Source organism: Hordeum vulgare, chromosome 5H (genome assembly GCF_904849725.1).
Source record: "Hordeum vulgare subsp. vulgare chromosome 5H, MorexV3_pseudomolecules_assembly, whole genome shotgun sequence".
Classification (NCBI taxonomy): Eukaryota; Viridiplantae; Streptophyta; class Magnoliopsida; order Poales; family Poaceae; genus Hordeum; species Hordeum vulgare.
In genome coordinates this window covers 547,117,239-547,134,411 of record NC_058522.1, presented here as the reverse complement: position 1 = coordinate 547,134,411, position 17,173 = coordinate 547,117,239, and the positions used below count along the sequence as shown (strand labels likewise).

Here is a 17,173-nt window from a genome sequence, read left to right as displayed (position 1 = left end):
TTGCCGCTCTTCTTCGAATTGCCCTTCTTGCCTTTGCCGTTTCTCTTGAAACTAGTGGTCTTGCTCACCATCAACACTTGATGTTCTTTACGGAGTTCAGACTCTGCGACTTTCAGCATCGCAAACAACTCGCCGGGAGACTTGTTCATCCCTTGCATGTTTGTAGTTCAACACAAAGCTTTTATAGCTTGGCGGCAGTGATTGGAGGATTCTGTCAGTGATAGCTTCTTGCGGGAGTTCAATCCCCAGTTCAGCTAGACGGTTTGAGTACCCAGACATTTTGAGCACATGTTCACTGACAGACGAGTTTTCCTCCATCTTGCAAGCATAGAATTTATCGGAGGTCTCATACCTCTCGATCCGGGCGTTCTTCTGAAAGATGAACTTCAACTCCTGGAACATCTCAAATGCTCCATGACGCTCAAAGCAACGTTGAAGTCCCGGTTCTAAGCCATACAAGACTGCACATTGAACTATTGAGTAGTCCTCCTTACGCGCTAACCAAGCGTTCTTAACATCCTGATCAGCCGTAGCGGGTGGTTCATCTCCTAGCGCAGCATTAAGGACATAATCCTTCTTTCCAGCTTGTAAGATTAGCTTAAGATTACGAGCCCAGTCTACAAAGTTGCTTCCATCATCTTTCAACTTAGCTTTCTCTAGGAACGTATTAAAATTGAGGATGACACTTGCGTGAGCCATGATCTACAACACAAATATATTCAAAGTGGACTTAGACTATGTTCAAGATAATTAGAGTTCAACTTAATCAAATTACATGCTAAACTCCCACTCAAAAAGTACATCTCTCTAGTCATTTGAGTGGTTCATGATCCACCTACACTATCCCAAGTCCGATCATCACGTGAGTCGGGAGTAGTTTCAGTGGTAAGCATCCCTATGCCAATCATATCATCTATATGATTCATGATCGACCTTTCGGTCTCATGTGTTCCGAGGCCATGTCTGCACATGCTAGGCTCGTCAAGCTTAACCCGAGTGTTCCGCGTGCGCAACTGTTTTGCACCCGTTGTATGTGAACGTTGAGTCTATCACACCCGATCATCACGTGGTGTCTCGAAACGACGAACTGTAGCAACGGTGCATAGTCGGGGAGAACACAATTTCGTCTTGAAATTTTAGTGAGAGATCACCTCATAATGCTACCGTCGTTCTAAGCAAAATAAGGTGCATCAAAGGATTAACATCACATGCAATTCATAAGTGACATGATATGGCCATCATCACGTGCTTCTTGATCTCCATCACCAAAGCACCGGCACGATCTTCTTGTCACCGGCGCCACACCATGATCTCCATCATCATGATCTCCATCAACGTGTCGCCATCGGGGTTGTCGTGCTACTTATGCTATCACTACTAAAGCTACATCCTAGCAAAATAGTAAACGCATCTGCAAGCACATATGTTAGTATAAAGACAACCCTATGGCTCCTGCCGGTTGCCGTACCATCGACGTGCAAGTCGATATTTCTATTACAACATGATCATCTCATACATCCAATATATCACATCACATCATTGGCCATATCACATCACAATCATACCCTGCAAAAACAAGTTAGACGTCCTCTAATTTTGTTCTTGCATGTTTTACGTGGTGACCAAGGGTATCTAGTAGGATCGCATCTTACTTACGCAAACACCACAACGGAGATATATGAGTTGCTATTTAACCTCATCCAAGGACCTCCTCGGTCAAATCCGATTCAACTAAAGTTGGAGAAACCGTCACTTGCCAGTCATCTTTGAGCAAAGGGGGTTACTCGTAACGATGAAACCAGTCTCTCGTAAGCGTACGAGTAATGTCGGTCCAAGCCGCTTCAATCCAACAATACCGCGGAATCAAGAAAAGACTAAGGAGGGCAGCAAAACGCACATCACCGCCCACAAAACCTTTTGTGTTCTACTCGAGAAGACATCTACGCATGAACCTAGCTCATGATGCCACTGTTGGGGAACGTCGCAAGGGAAACAAAAATTTTCCTACGCGCACGAAGACCTATCATGGTGATGTCCATCTACGAGAGGGGATGAGTGATCTACGTACCCTTGTAGATCGTACAGCAGAAGCGATTAGAGATCGCGGTTGATGTAGTGGAACGTCCTCACGTCCCTCGATCCGCCCCGCGAACAATCCCGCGATCAGTCCCACGATCTAGTACCGAACGGACGGCACCTCCGCGTTCAGCACACGCACAGCTCGACGACGATCTCGGCCTTCTTGATCCAACAAGAGAGACGGAGAGGTAGAAGAGTTCTCCGGCAGCGTGACGGCGCTCCGGAGGTTGGTGATGATCTTGTCTCAGCAGGGCTCCGCCCGAGCTCCGCAGAAACACGATCTAGAGGAAAAACTATGGAGGTATGTGGTTGGGCAGCCGTGAGAAAATCGTCTCAAATCTGCCCTAAAAGCCCCATATATATAGGAGGAGGGAGGGGGACCTTGCCTTGGGGTCCAAGGGAACCCCAAGGGGTTGGCCGAGCCAGGGGGGAGGACTCTCCCCCCCCCCAAACCGAGTCCTACTTGGTTTGGTGGGAGGGAGTCCTTCCCCCTTCCCACTTCTCCCTCTTTTTTTTTTCTTCCTTTGATTTTTTCTTCCTTGGCGCATAGGATTTGGTGGGCTGTCCCACCAGCCCACTAAGGGCTGGTGTGACCCCCACAAATACCTATGGGCTTCCCCGGAGTGGGTTCCCCCCCTCCGGTGAACTCCCGGAACCCATTCGTCATTCCCGGTACATTCCCGGCAACTCCGAAAACCTTCCGGTAATCAAATGAGGTCATCCTATATATCAATCTTTGTTTCCGGACCATTCCGGAAACCCTCGTGACGTCCATGATCTCATCCGGGACTCCGAACAACATTCGGTAACCAACCATATAACTCAAATACGCATAAAACAACGTCGAACCTTAAGTGTGCAGACCCTGCGGGTTCGAGAACTATGTAGACATGACCCGAGAGACTCCTCGGTCAATATCCAATAGCGGGACCTGGATGCCCATATTGGATCCTACATATTCTACGAAGATCTTATCGTTTGAACCTCAGTGCCAAGGATTCGTATAATCCCGTATGTTATTCCCTTTGTCCTTCGGTATGTTACTTGCCCGAGATTCGATCGTCAGTATCCGTATACCTATTTCAATCTCGTTTACCGGCAAGTCTCTTTACTCGTTCCGTAATACAAGATCCCGCAACTTACACTAAGTTACATTGCTTGCAAGGCTTATGTGTGATGTTGTATTACCGAGTGGGCCCCGAGATACCTCTCCGTCACACGGAGTGACAAATCCCAGTCTTGATCCACACTAACTCAACTAACACCTTCGGAGATACCTGTAGAGCATCTTTATAGTCACCCAGTTACGTTGCGACGTTTGATACACACAAAGCATTCCTCCGGTGTCAGTGAGTTATATGATCTCATGGTCATAGGAATAAATACTTGACACGCAGAAAACAGTAGCAACAAAATGACACGATCAACATGCTACGTCTATTAGTTTGGGTCTTAGTCCATCACGTGATTCTCCTAATGACGTGATCCAGTTATCAAGCAACAACACCTTGTTCATAATCAGAAGACACTGATTATCATCGATCAACTGGCTAGCCAACTAGAGGCATGCTAGGGACGGTGTTTTGTCTATGTATCCACACATGTAAATGAGTCTTCATTCAATACAATTATAGCATGGATAATAAACTATTATCTTGATACAGGAATTATAATAATAACTATACATTTATTATTGCCTCTAGGGCATAATTCCAACAATGCATATAGTGGAAGAATATCTTCTTGCATATAAGTGCTAGTCAAAGGGTTATCGTGAAATACTTAAATGTACACCAAACTCCGTTAGATCCCTGAAGTAGAATGTGGCATCATCGATCGGAACCTTTACACCCGCAAGAACAACGTTGGCTTGTAAGGCTGCTCTTCGTGTCGTGCCGGTGGCCTGGGCGCGGCGAGGCGTTACCTCGCGACATTGCTTTTCCACTGCCGTGACAGAAATATTGAGCACATATGGGACTCACTCGATCATGCATTCAGACTTCCTTACACTACTGAAATGAATCGAGATTCAAGAGAAGGTACCAACTCTTTTACTTTGAGGCTTTTCGTTCTTGGAATATGTAGCCACAATTTGCGAGAGGATTTTTGTATCAACCGATGCAAATGATGGTTGTCAACTGGGAGAGGGCAGTCCAGTGCTTGAGTGTAGGAACTTTTAGCCGAGTGTTTTGTGCTTGGTAGTGGAGGCGATAGGAAATACACAAAGGAGCGGGTTCAGGGTTCGCGGCAGCGATGGGTGGAAGTGCGCGGGTGTGACCCCGTCATATAGTCGGACGTGAATCCTACCATACGTGTGTGATCAACACTTAACGTGTCTTCCTCAACTGGTTTCATTCCACAGGATAGCCTAGAATGAGCTATCGAGACACAAGTTTTTTAGCGTGTGAGCTAGCCCAATTAGAACTAAGCTTGGCTCAAGACACAAATAAGGCCAATAAAGGACCTCACCACAGCCTATTTATGTCTAGGTCCAAGCCCGATCTGAATCGAGCCATGATGAGTGTGGGACGAGCCCACAGGCTCAAGCTTCATGTCCAGATTTACGTGGGATTATGCTCGGACAATTTATCCCGATGCCTTCTATTCTTAAAACTTCTCATGGTGTATGTAATCAAACCTATATGTATCATGCATGAACACAACATGTGAGTAGTTCTTCTTGTAACTTGTTTCTTCCAACCGACCGACCTCCCTCTACATGGAAGAGAGTATACAGAGGGAAGTAATGAGTGAAGATGCAAGACTTGAGTCAAGTACTTAGCAATAACTGTGAGGCACTATACCTATACGTACATAGGCACTTATGTGTAGCTGGTGTAGTACTGTATATATTAAGACCGATGGCCTAGCTTGTTCCAGTGATCTAGAAACCAATACAATTTTGGATTCCTCGTTGCTGAGGATGATGATTATATCTCGAACCGTAGAAACACATACCTTGTTTTCTCATTCACTATAATGTACTGTCATATTAATCACTCCGTACACAAAGCAGATGATTTCCATTCCATGTAATGTATGCACGCTCAAATTAATCACCAGGCACCAGCAACGTAGCACATTCAACCAGAGTATAGGTCATTCATTTGTTCAAGAATATGATGATGGAGTGGATGCATACAACACGAGTCATCTTCTCGTTCAAATCGGCAACTATAGCCACTCCACTCGTGTGAGTATATGGTGTTCAGATATTCAGTTGGATCGGGTCTGGCTGCAGTAACCATTTTTGTACTTGCTTTCAGGTGTCTGATGCCACAGGCACTCGGGCAATCGACACTGGTCCAATGTGGAGCAATGGAGCCCTCTATTTCCATGAAAAATCTGCTGTGGTAGAGATCATACGGCCAGCAAACCTGGCCGCGTTGCCAATCTAACTCAGAAGTCCCTACCTCGCTCTCAGGACCATAAAACCACGTCAGGCTGGGCCTCCTGAAGCGTTATTGCTAAGGCTTCCCGTAACGGGAGTATAATACGTAGTATCATGCATGTAAACTAGGCAATTTCGATGATGTGTCATAGAATTAAATGAAGAAAGAGAGGGTTGAGTATCATATCATAATACCGTATCATATTAATGATGTACTACTATGTGTCTTCCATGGTAATGAATGAAGTATCCTATGATACTAACATACGATACTATGCATTACGGATGTGGTATCATACACTAGTATCATATGCATGATACTAGTATATGATACTACCCATTACCGAAAAAAGGCTTTCGCGCCGTTTTATAAATAAAGCAACCAACATCGACCATAATGTACAGACTCACGCCACCACAACACATGCACACACCCAAGGCAGGATACATAGGCGCTGAGCGCATCAACATTATCCATAGTACTACAAGAGCAACCAGAGTTCTCAGCCGTGAACATGACACCGCGAAGAGATGAAGCCACATATAACGAACCGTGTGCTTCAAGGCGACGCCTTCAGGAAGGTTACGACACCAGAATGCCGCCACCGCCCAACCCGAGGATCAGAGTTTTCCCTGGAGCAACACGAGGGGCAATGAGAGCCGTGACGACGCCTTCAACAAGGGAGCGAGCTATGTCGCCGCTGGTCCGTACAAAGATGGATCAGGTTTTCACCCCGACCAACACTCACCACCACCAGACGGCACACCCCAACGACCACGCTGCCCACATGGCCATGGCCACCCGGCAACACCAAGCCACGGCTCCGCCCAAGAGCACCGCGCTACCTCCACCAGAGTCGCCGCCCCGGCATCCAAGACCTTGTCACCACCTCACACGAGACCTGACACACCCCAGCCAAAGAGACGTGCGAAAAAAGTCCAACCTTTCGCACCCCTGGGAGACCCCAGCGCTGAGACCTGATAGGTCGGCTAACGCTGGTCTCCATCGACCCATCCTGCAGCCCCGAGCGCGAGACGAGCTCGGTCCTGCCACACCTTGCGCGAGACAAGGTCAGTCCTGCTGCACCGTGCGCGAGACGAGTCGGTCCTTCTGCACGTGCGCGAGACGAGATCGGTCCTGCTGCACAGGGCGTGAGACGAGTGATGAACCACAGCTGGGAGAGGGCCATCCTTTGATGGAAGTCGCGCCTAGGCTACGCGGAAATGGGTCGAAGGCCGACACAGACCGCCTATAGACGAGCCGCCGCTGCAGCCGATCTGCCATCACCATAGCACCAGCGCCTCCACGCCCTGGCCAAATCCGCAGAAGCTCCACCATCCCGCACCGGAGTAGCGAAGACACCAACCGCCTTATCAGGGCCGCCGGACACCCCAACCACCGCCAACCAATGCCATCCACCGGATCTGAGCAGGGGATCCCAGACCCGTAGCCCCTACCACCCACCTCCAACCAGAACAGGGCAGGAGGCCAGATCGGTCGCCAGCCCGCCTCAGGATACCGGAGCCCTGAGCCGCGCTGTATGGAGGGGAGGGGGTGGCACCGGTGGCCACCAGGCGCCGGGAGGAGGGAGGGAGGCCGGGCATGGCCGACCCGACGCCCGACGCCACCGGGCAGGGGGAAGCGCCCCGCGAAGTCCCCATCTGTGCGCGCAAGAAAGTCGTCCCGCCAACGCCAACGCCATGCGGCCTTCGGCCGGCGACGCCCCCGACGGCGGCAAGGGGGGAGGGGCAGAGGAGAGGGGGCGGGGGAAGCACTAGGGTTCCTTTCGGGGGCGCCAGCGGGAGCGCCTCGGGGAGGGGAGGGGTAGGTGGGCCCTCGATGGCTATCCCGTTTTATACTACCCATTACAACCAGCCTAAGATGGAGGGGTGGGCCAATGAAAGGCCCTTTATGGCTTGTTTTGTAATGAACGATTGTAAGAATCTTGATTTATCTAACTAATATATGGGTGGGGTTTTCAAATAGAATAAAATAATGGAAACTAGAATCAATACAACTTTGGATTCCACATTCCATGTAGGTAAGGTCGTTGCTGAGGATTGTGATTAAATTTCAGACCGTATTTATTAGTAAGAAAATCTATGTTTTGCGTTCATTATAATGTACTCTAAGATGAGTGTTAGTATAAAATATACAAGCCAGATGATTTCCATTACTACAATGTATGTATGCCCAAATTAAATGCCAACAACGTAACAAAACACACGCAAGCACGATATATATCATTAGACTGTTTTGAGAGTATGCATGATGATGGAATGGATACATGCAACACGAGTCATCGTGTTGTTTAAACCGGCAACAAGATCCACAGGTGTCGCCGAGTGTTGTGCACTCGATAGTGGAGATGCAAGGAAATTCACGATGGAGAGGTGGAGGCTTGCGACGACGGTGATTGGAATCACGCGAGTGTGACCCCACCGTATAGTTGGAAGGAAACCCTATTCTATGTGTGTGGGCAACATTTGTACCATTTCTTTGATTGTATCCTGTAGGATTCCCCATTTTAGACTACTGGCATGCGAATCTTTTAATCCGTGAGCTAGCCCAAGCTGAGCTAAGCTTGGCTCGAGGTATGGACGAGCCAAAAAGGTACCTCGGCTCAGCTTGTTTATGTCTTCATCTGAACCAAGCCACGATGAGCACGGGACGGGCGCAAAAGCTTGAGCATGATGTTCAGATTTATGTTGAGTTATGGTTGGGCAATTTATCCGGATGCCCTCCATTCCTAAAACTTTTCATTGCTGCCTTCGGTGTATATAATTAGGCCAATGCATACCATGCATGAAAACAATCCGTGGAAGTGTGGATAGTTTCCTCTTGTAACTTGTTTGTACCAACCGATCGACCTCTACATTGATGATATATAGAGCGAAGAAGTACATGTAACTGATGTAGTGCTGTATATTATATAAGGTTGGTGACCTAGTTATTGCTAAGATGGAAGGGGTGGGCCAATTACTGAAAGGTTTGTTCCAATGAGAACTAGTAATCCATAAAACTTGGGATTCAGACACTAGTTACGTGGGTAAGGTTATTATTACTGAAGGATTGTGATTGTATTTCAGACTGTCTTTATTAAGAAAGACCTTATTTTGCCTTCATTATAATGTACTTTTTAAAAAAAAACGAGGAAGACCCCCGGCCATTACATCTGATTATAATGTACTATACTAAGATGAATGCTAGTATAACATATACATACCAGATGATTTCTATTCAGTACGGTGTATGTACGTCCAAATTAATTGCCGGCAACATAGCACACGCAACCAGTTGTATATATATCATTCAACTATTTGAGAGTATGATAGTGTAGGATGGATACATGCAACACGAGTCATCGTGTTGTTTAAACCGGCAACAAGATCCACAGGTGTCGTCGAGTGTTGTGTGCTCGATAGTGGAGATACAAGGAAATTCATGATGGAGAGGTTGAGGCTTGCAACAACAGTGATTGGAATCATGCGAGTGTGACCCCACCGTATAGTTGGAAGGTAACCTTATTCTATGCGTGTGGGCAACACTTGTACCATTTCTTTGATTGTAGCCTGGATTGAACATTTTAGTCTACTGGCACGCAAATTTTTTAATCCGTGAGCTAGCCCAAGCTGAGCTAAGCTTGGCTTGAGGTATGGACGAGCCCAAAAAGTTACCTCTGCTCAGCTTGTTTGTATCTTCATCCGAACCAAGCCACAATGAGCACGGGACGGACGCAAAAGCATGAGCATGATGTTCAGATTTATGTTGAGTTATGGTTGGGCAATTTATCCCGATGCCCTCCATTCCCAAAACTTTTCATTGCTGCCTTCGGTGCATATAATTAGGCCAATGCCTACCATGCATGAAAACAATCCGTGGAAGTGTGGATAGTTTCCTCTTGCAACTTGTTTGTACCAACCGATCAACCTCTACATCGATGATATATAGAGCCAAGAAGTACATGTAACTGATGTAGTACTGTATATTATATAAGGCTGGTGACCTAGTTATTGCTAACATGGAAGGGGTGGGCCAATTACTGAAAGGTTTGTTCCAATGAGAACTAGTAATCAATAAAACTTGGGATTCAGACACTAGTTGCGTAGGTAAGGTTATTATTGCTGAAGGATTGTGATTGTATTTCACACTGTCTTTATTAAGAAACACCTTGTTTTGCCTTCATTATAATGTAACATTTTTTAGAAAGGGAGGAAGACCCCCCGCCACTACATCTGATTATATTGTACTCTACTAAGATGAATGCTAGTATAAAATGTACAAACCAGATGATTTCTATTCAGTACAATGTATGTACGCCCAAATTAATTGCCAGCGACGTAGCACACGCAACCACGTGTATATATATCATTCAACTATTTGAGAGTATGATAGTGTAGGATGGATGCATGCAACACGAGTCATCGTGTTGTTTAAACCTGCACAAGATCCACCAGTCTGGTACGAGTAGATGTTTGTTCAACTATTTGACGCTGGTCCAGTCGATGAAGTCGACCAGATCAACCTGCCCGTGGGGCAGCCACGTAGAGGGAACTGCCGTGCCAAAGGGGCGGTGGGCCCGTGGCCATGGATGGCTCTTGGAAGCTTCGAATAGGGGACGAGAGACGACATAGGTTTGTGTTGTGGCGACTTGGAATTCAACTCGTCTCGTGAGTCGTGAGATGACGAGTTGTGTTGTGTGCGAGCTGTGTTCTTTTTACTTGGACAACGCGAGCTGCAGGTGAGTAGCACGCAAGGGAGCGAAAGTCACCTTCTACTCCCGAGCTCATTTGTGAGCTCGGGATGAACCCTGTATTCTAAAAAAATGAAAAATCATTTAAAATATTTTGAATTTTTTGATGCAAACCTTAATAAACTTTCTTAGCGGTTGTAAATTTTCATCCCGAAAGAAGATGTGTGGAAGTGGTGGCAAAAAAATACTCCAAAGGGATTTCAAAAATACCATTTTTGAAGTGTCGATTTTGGGTTTTTACTATGATCTCCATGAATGTTATTTTGGGATGAATTTTTTGAAGAACAGAGAACATTTGCCAAAGTTTACATAAAGAAAATTCAGATTTCCTTTTTACTATTTTTACGATTTTACTTTTCATTGAGGAGCATATGAGCTCTAGCTGGCACGCTGGCTTGCTGACGATTGGCCGCCCACGCACGACGTTCCCTTTTTTTGAGAAAATCTTCACAGGTTCAAAACACAGTTCTTGAATTTTAAAAATGTGCGTGGCTTTGAAAGAATGAAGAATTTTTTAATTTTGATGAAAAATTCTTATGAGATTTTTTCAGTAATGATGAACATTATTTTTTTATTATTTGATGAACAATCTTTGAATCCAATTAACATTTTTTAAACTTAATGAACAAAAAATTTATATTCTAGAACATTTTAGAAAATGGATGAATAAGTATTGAGTTTGATGAATGTTTTTTGAAAATGAATGTACAAATTTCGTAATTGATGCACATTTTTAAATCATTGAACATATTTTAAATCCGATGAACAAAAATTAAATTTTATGAACGAAAAAATGTTCACGGATTTGAAAAGAAAATTCGCATAAAAGGGTGAAAAAATAAATAAGAAAAAATCAAACAGAAATAAAAAAGGAATATAAAAAACGAAAAAAGAAGAAACAAAACATGGAAATGGGCCTGCCCATACGGCATCGGCTAGCACATGATGTCTTTTCTTCTTCTCTCACCCTCGCAGTCTGGGTCAACTCAAATCGAAGCCTGTTGGGCTGGAAAAACGAAATCACACTCACAGTTAGCTTCAGATTCGTGTATGGAAGAATATTCAAGGGTGGATGGAGAAGTGTTTGGCAGGCAGCGGCAAGGAGGTTCTCATAAAATCAGTGGTGCAGGCAATACCAACCTACTCTATGGTGATCTTCAAATTACCACGGGGATTATGTCAGCATATCACGGCCATGATTCGGAAATTTTGGTGGGGGTGCAAGGCAGGGGAGAGGAAAACGGCCTGGGTGTCGTGGGACCATGTGCATGCCGAAGTATAAAGGGGGATTGTGATTCCGCGATATGGAGCTTTTTAACCTGGCTTTGCTTGCCAAGCAGGTTTGGAGGGTGCTGACTGAACCCAACACGATGAGCGCAAGGATCCTGAAGGCGGTCTACTTCCCCTCATCAGATATCATGTCCTCCCAACTGGGATCACGCCCATCGCATGTATGGCGGGCACTATGTGAGGGTAGAGATATTCTCAGGACTGGGTTGATAAAACGGATTGGGAATGGCGAGGATACACACATATGGAATGATAATTGGCTGCCCCGAGATTTCTGTCTGCGCCCGTTTGCTGCGATCTCGGCGAATCCTCCGAAGAAGGTCCCGGAATTAATATCACATGCGGACCGATGCTGGGATGATCATGCTCTGTCAGTACACATGTGTTCCCCATGGACGCCGAGATAGTGCGCAAGATCCCTCTTAGCTACACTGCACAAACAGATTTCTATGCATGGCATTATGAAAAGTCGGGTTTGTTTTCGGTGAGGTCATGCTACAGGATGGTAGTGGCAACGAAACTACGGCGGGAGCGGTGGCTCAATGGAGAAGCAGAAGCTTCAAACACTGACCGGGAGGAGTCCACCTGGAAGAAACTATGGGGGACTAAGGTTCCGGCAAAACTTCGTCTTTTCTCCTGGCGGCTAGCTCGTGCTTCTCTACCAATGGGGCAGGAGAGGGGGAGACGGCAAATGACGGTCGATACATCATGCCCGATCTGTCAGGGGGCGGTGGATAGCTGGAGACATGCTCTGCTGGACTGCAATTTGGCGCGAAGTGTCTGGTCTTTGCGCGCCGATGATGATGATTCCTTGCTTCCAGTTTACGGGGATGAAACGATGGATCCGAAGCTCTGGTTACATGGGATGTGCAACACACTACCCTCTGATCGTTTCCTTGCTGTTTTGACCACACTTTGGGCGATCTGGTGGGCTCGAAAAAAAGCGATACATGAGAAGGAATTTCAAAGCCCCCTCTCGACCCATTTGTTTATCGAGCGGTATTTGAATGAGCTTCGAGGTTTACCAACGATGAAGAAGAGCACGACCAGGAGGACCGATAGTACGCCTGCTCCCAGGTGGATCCCCCCATCCTTTGGCGAGGCGAAGCTGAATGTGGATGGAGTTGTGGCCAAGTCTGCTAATATTGGGGCGGTCGGAGTAATCTGCCGTGATGCACAGGGACAATTCATGGGGGCTTCCGTGATAGTCCTGACGGGGGTGATTGATCCTGCAGTGGTAGAGGCCCATGCATGCAGAGAGGCAATAGCTTTGGCGGAAGATTTGATGATCCCAAACATTCGCATTGCATCGGACTGTGTGAGAGTCATAAACGATCTTCAAATCCAAGATCAACGGGGAGAGTATTGCATGATCCTCCATGATATCCAGAAGAGAAAGTATAGTTTCCATAGTTGTATTTTTACTTTTGAACGTCGTGATAGTAATAGTGAGGCGCATAAAATAGCGAGGATGGCTACTACCCTAGGATTAGGGCGTCATCTTTGGCTTCAGTGTCCTCCTGACAACTTATGTATTCCCCAAAACATTATGAGTTGAATAAACTGGGTTGTCAATCAAAAAAAAAGTTAGCTTCAGGTTCAGATATCAGCAAACCTCTAAAAAAAAGATATCAACGAACCCAATGTTGGTGCGTGCGAAGAGCAGCGGCTGGTCATTTTGCAATAATGCTAGACTTACGTAAAAGTCTACGAAATCTTACGTACTAACTCTCCCTTTTCCTTAATCTAATACTGACCCCCCTGATTTTCATGGTGGGTGGGCATAATCCTCCACCTAATGCAATCAAACATAGCCAAATCAGCCCAACCCGTAAACATACATAAATCTTTACGTAAGTCTAGCATTACTCAACGAGGGAGGGGATGGTGCTCGGCGAAGCTATACGGCGGAGGGGGTGGCGTAGCTTACAACTCATATCTTTCTTGGCCTTTTGACAAAGATCAAATATAGTATCTGCTTTTATTAATTTAATATCTGATATGTAGATTATGTGCTCATAATAACATTAAAAAAATTATGGAGAAGAGCCCATCAGAGTGGCTTTGCCACTGAAGCGATCACATGTCCCCTAAACGTTACATTGCTCCCTGGCCTGGTGCAGGCATTTCCTAGTTTTGGTGCCTTTGGCGCCCACTACTTTTCAAATAGGCGCACACCATCCTCCTAGGTGTGCGTCATTTCTTTAGTTAAACTACAAAAAAGGTGTGCATGACAGTAACCACTAGGACAACCTGCCGGTCTCGTTTTATTATACTTTCTCAGTTCATGAAAAGCCTCTGGTTTTTGGAAGCTTCCCAATCCGGTTTTCTCCGGATTTATGTTTGACTCTTTCTTTCTTGTTTCCATTTCCTTTTCTGTTATATTTTTCCTTTTTTCCTTTTGTTTTATTTATATTTTAGAAAAGTCTCGAACTTTTTCAAGTTCGATGTCTTTTTAGAAAATCAATGAACTTATTTTCAAATCAATGAAATTTTCCAAATTTAATGAATTCTTTTTCAAATTTTATGATTTATTTTTTTAATTGTGATGAACCTTTTCAAGTTCTATTTTCAGATAAAAATAGATGAAATTGTTCTCAAAGTTGATGAATTTTTTTCAAGTTTTACATTTTTTTGTAAATTAATTATTTTTGGAAATGTGACTTTTCAATCCGATGATGTTTTCTCAAACAAATTATTTTTTGCCAAAACCGATAAACTTTTTTGAATCTATTAAATTGTTCGAAATTGATGAACTTTATTTCAAATTTGTGAGTGTTTTTCAAAATGTGTGAACATTTTTGAATTCATGAACTTGTTTGATTTTTTTATAGTATATTTTTAAAAGTCAACCATTGACCAGTCATATTTTTTCAAAATCTATGAACTCCACCAGATGCTATATGTTATGTGTGATGCATATAGTGAAAGAACATATTCTTGCATATAAGTGCTAGTCAGAGGGTTATCGTGAAATACTGAAAATGTACATCAAACTGCACCAGATCGAGTAGAATCTGTGGCATCAATCAAGAATGTGTTTCGGCCCAGAACCTTTACACCCGCAAGAATAGCGTTGGCTTGTAAGGCTGCTCTTCCTGCTGCGAGAGGATTCTTTTATCAACCGATGCAAATGATGGTTGTCAACTGGGAGAGGGAAATCCAATGCTTGAGTGAAGGAACTTTTAGCCGAGTGTTGTGTGCTTGTGGTGGTGGAGGCGAAACGAGATGCACAAAGGAGAGGGTTAGGGGTTTGCGACGACGATGGGTGGACGCGAATGTGGCCCTACGTGAACCCTATCAGATGCCTGTGAGCAACACTTAGGGTGTCTTCCTCAGCTGGTTTCAGTCTGCAGTGTTGCACTGAATAGGCTACCAAGACACCGAAAATTGCAAATGGTGCACGGGCACCATGGTGCCCGTTTTCAAAAATCAATCTAAAACTTTTTGTAGACACACACAAACATGTATGTTATGTATCTGCAAAATTTTAAATTATGTTACTTTCACACGTGGCATACAAAAAAATGACAAATATGTATTTAAAAATGGGCTTCTTTTTTTTGTTATTGAGCCAAAATTTTGTTATTTGTGTACAGCTTACAAATTACATTTTTTCAAAATGAAATTTCACTGATTCGTAATGAATACATAGAAGTTTCCAGAGGATTATTTTTGAATTATTTTTAAAACTTCTAAATATGTTTTTTGATTTTTTCCAAAAAAAAGGCACCAAGGTGCCCGGGCACACAAACTTCGCTCTCACCAAGACACAAGCATTTTAGCTCGTGAGTTAGCCCAATCAAAGCTAAACTTGGCTCAAGATACAAATAAACCCAATAAAGAAGCTAGCCACATCATATTTATGTCCCGGTCCAAGCCCGATCTGAATCGAGCCACGATGAGTGTGGGACGAGCCCACAAGCTCAAGCCCCACGTCAAGATTTACGTGGGATTATACTCAGACAATTTATCCTGATGCCCTTTATTCTCAAAACCTCTATTCTCAAAACTTTTCATGGTGTACCGCGTATATAATCAAGCCTATATGTATCATGCATGAACACAACATGTGAATAGTTCTTGTAACTTTTTTCTACCGACCGACCGATCTCTACATCGAAGACATATAGAGGGAAGTAGTGAGTGAAGATGCAAGAGTTGAGCCAATTACTTAACAATAACTGTGAGGTACTATAACTATACGTACATGTAACTAGTGTACTACCAGTATATATTAAGACTGGTGGCCTATCTTGTTCCAGTGATAACTAGGAATCAATACAACTTTGTGTTCCTGGTTGCTGAGGATCATGATTATATCTTGACCGTAGAAAGACCTTGTTTTTTCATTCACTATAATGTACCGCCATGTTAATCACTCCACATACAGATCAGATGATTTTCATTCACTATAATGTGTTTCCTTCGTCTTAAAATAAATGTCGTAGATTTAGTACTAAGTTAGTGCAAATTTATACTAGACCAAGACACTTATTTTAGGACAGAGGGAGTAGATACCCCACACACCACGAGTCATTGTCTTGTTCAAACATTTGATGCCGCAGGCATTCGTTGTTCTGTTCTGGAACTTATTTGTTAACCCTTGGTGTTTAAGATCAGATTACTTTAGTCATTTCTCAAACTGAATAACTGAAATAATCATGCGGCTAACTAGTTCTGGAAATCAAGGAATGACTGGCTGCTGCAGGTTTACTACCAAGCACAAGCTATAAGCAGTCGTTTATTGCTTGATAATGTGGCTGAACAACAGGGAAAAGACGAAAGAAAACAGGAGTCATGCAAGGATCGCCGGCAAAAAAAAAAACAAGGAAGACATCTGATTGGTAGGAAACAAGGTCTATACAGATGCAACATGGGAGGAAACACTCAAACTCATCAATGCACATGGATTGGAATCTGCAGAGGTCAGCCTTAGGACAAGAATTTGGTGGAAGCCCAAGCACACAAGCTTGATGGTACCACAGCAAACCAAATGCACTTACAAGATGCCAAATTTCTTACAAATGATACCACTCTTTTTTTTTCAAGAAAACGCAGAGACGTGCGTTTCTTTGTATTGAAAAGAGGGAAAGTCAGTCTCAGAGGAGACGGTTACAACAGATTACAAGTAGTTCAATGAACATCCCACAATGGGGGCAAGACTACCCTAAGCCCCTTGTCCCCAGCTCTAGCCCAACATCTCATCTCATCTTTGATCCCATCCGCGAGCTCGGAGAGCGACGGAGTGGCATGATCAAATACACACGCATTCCTATGTTTCCAGATCATCCATGGAACTAGCAGTGTGGTGGACCTCAGCGCCTTGCGGAGTGATGGTGGTGTTGCATCTCTCGTCCTAATCCACCAGTCCTGAATGGAGATATCCTGCTCCGGCGTGGGGGCTGGTAAGCGCAGCCAGGAAAGAGCCTCGTGCCAGGCTTGCCGCGCGAAGGGACATGCCAGTAGCAGGTGGTGAATGGTCTCTGGCTCTTGGTCGCAAAGCACACATCGGGCGTGATGTGGGAGGCCACGACGAGCAAGTCTATCCGCAGTCCAGCATCGATCCAGGTTCACAAGCCAGTGGAAGAACTTGACCTTCGGCGGAGCCCATCCCTTCCAGATTAACTTCCAGGAATGGCAAGTGAGGGATCCGTGG

The 17,173-nt window shown here is 44.8% G+C and overlaps 1 non-coding gene across 1 annotated transcript; it reads left to right on the top strand.

Moving 5' to 3' along the window:
* Nucleotides 1–13,449: 13,449 nt before the first annotated feature.
* On the top strand, nucleotides 13,450–13,642 carry LOC123400464. The gene has a single exon (XR_006610733.1). It is a non-coding gene; the product is annotated as a U2 spliceosomal RNA (small nuclear RNA).
* The last annotated feature ends 3,531 nt before the right edge of the window (nucleotides 13,643–17,173 follow it).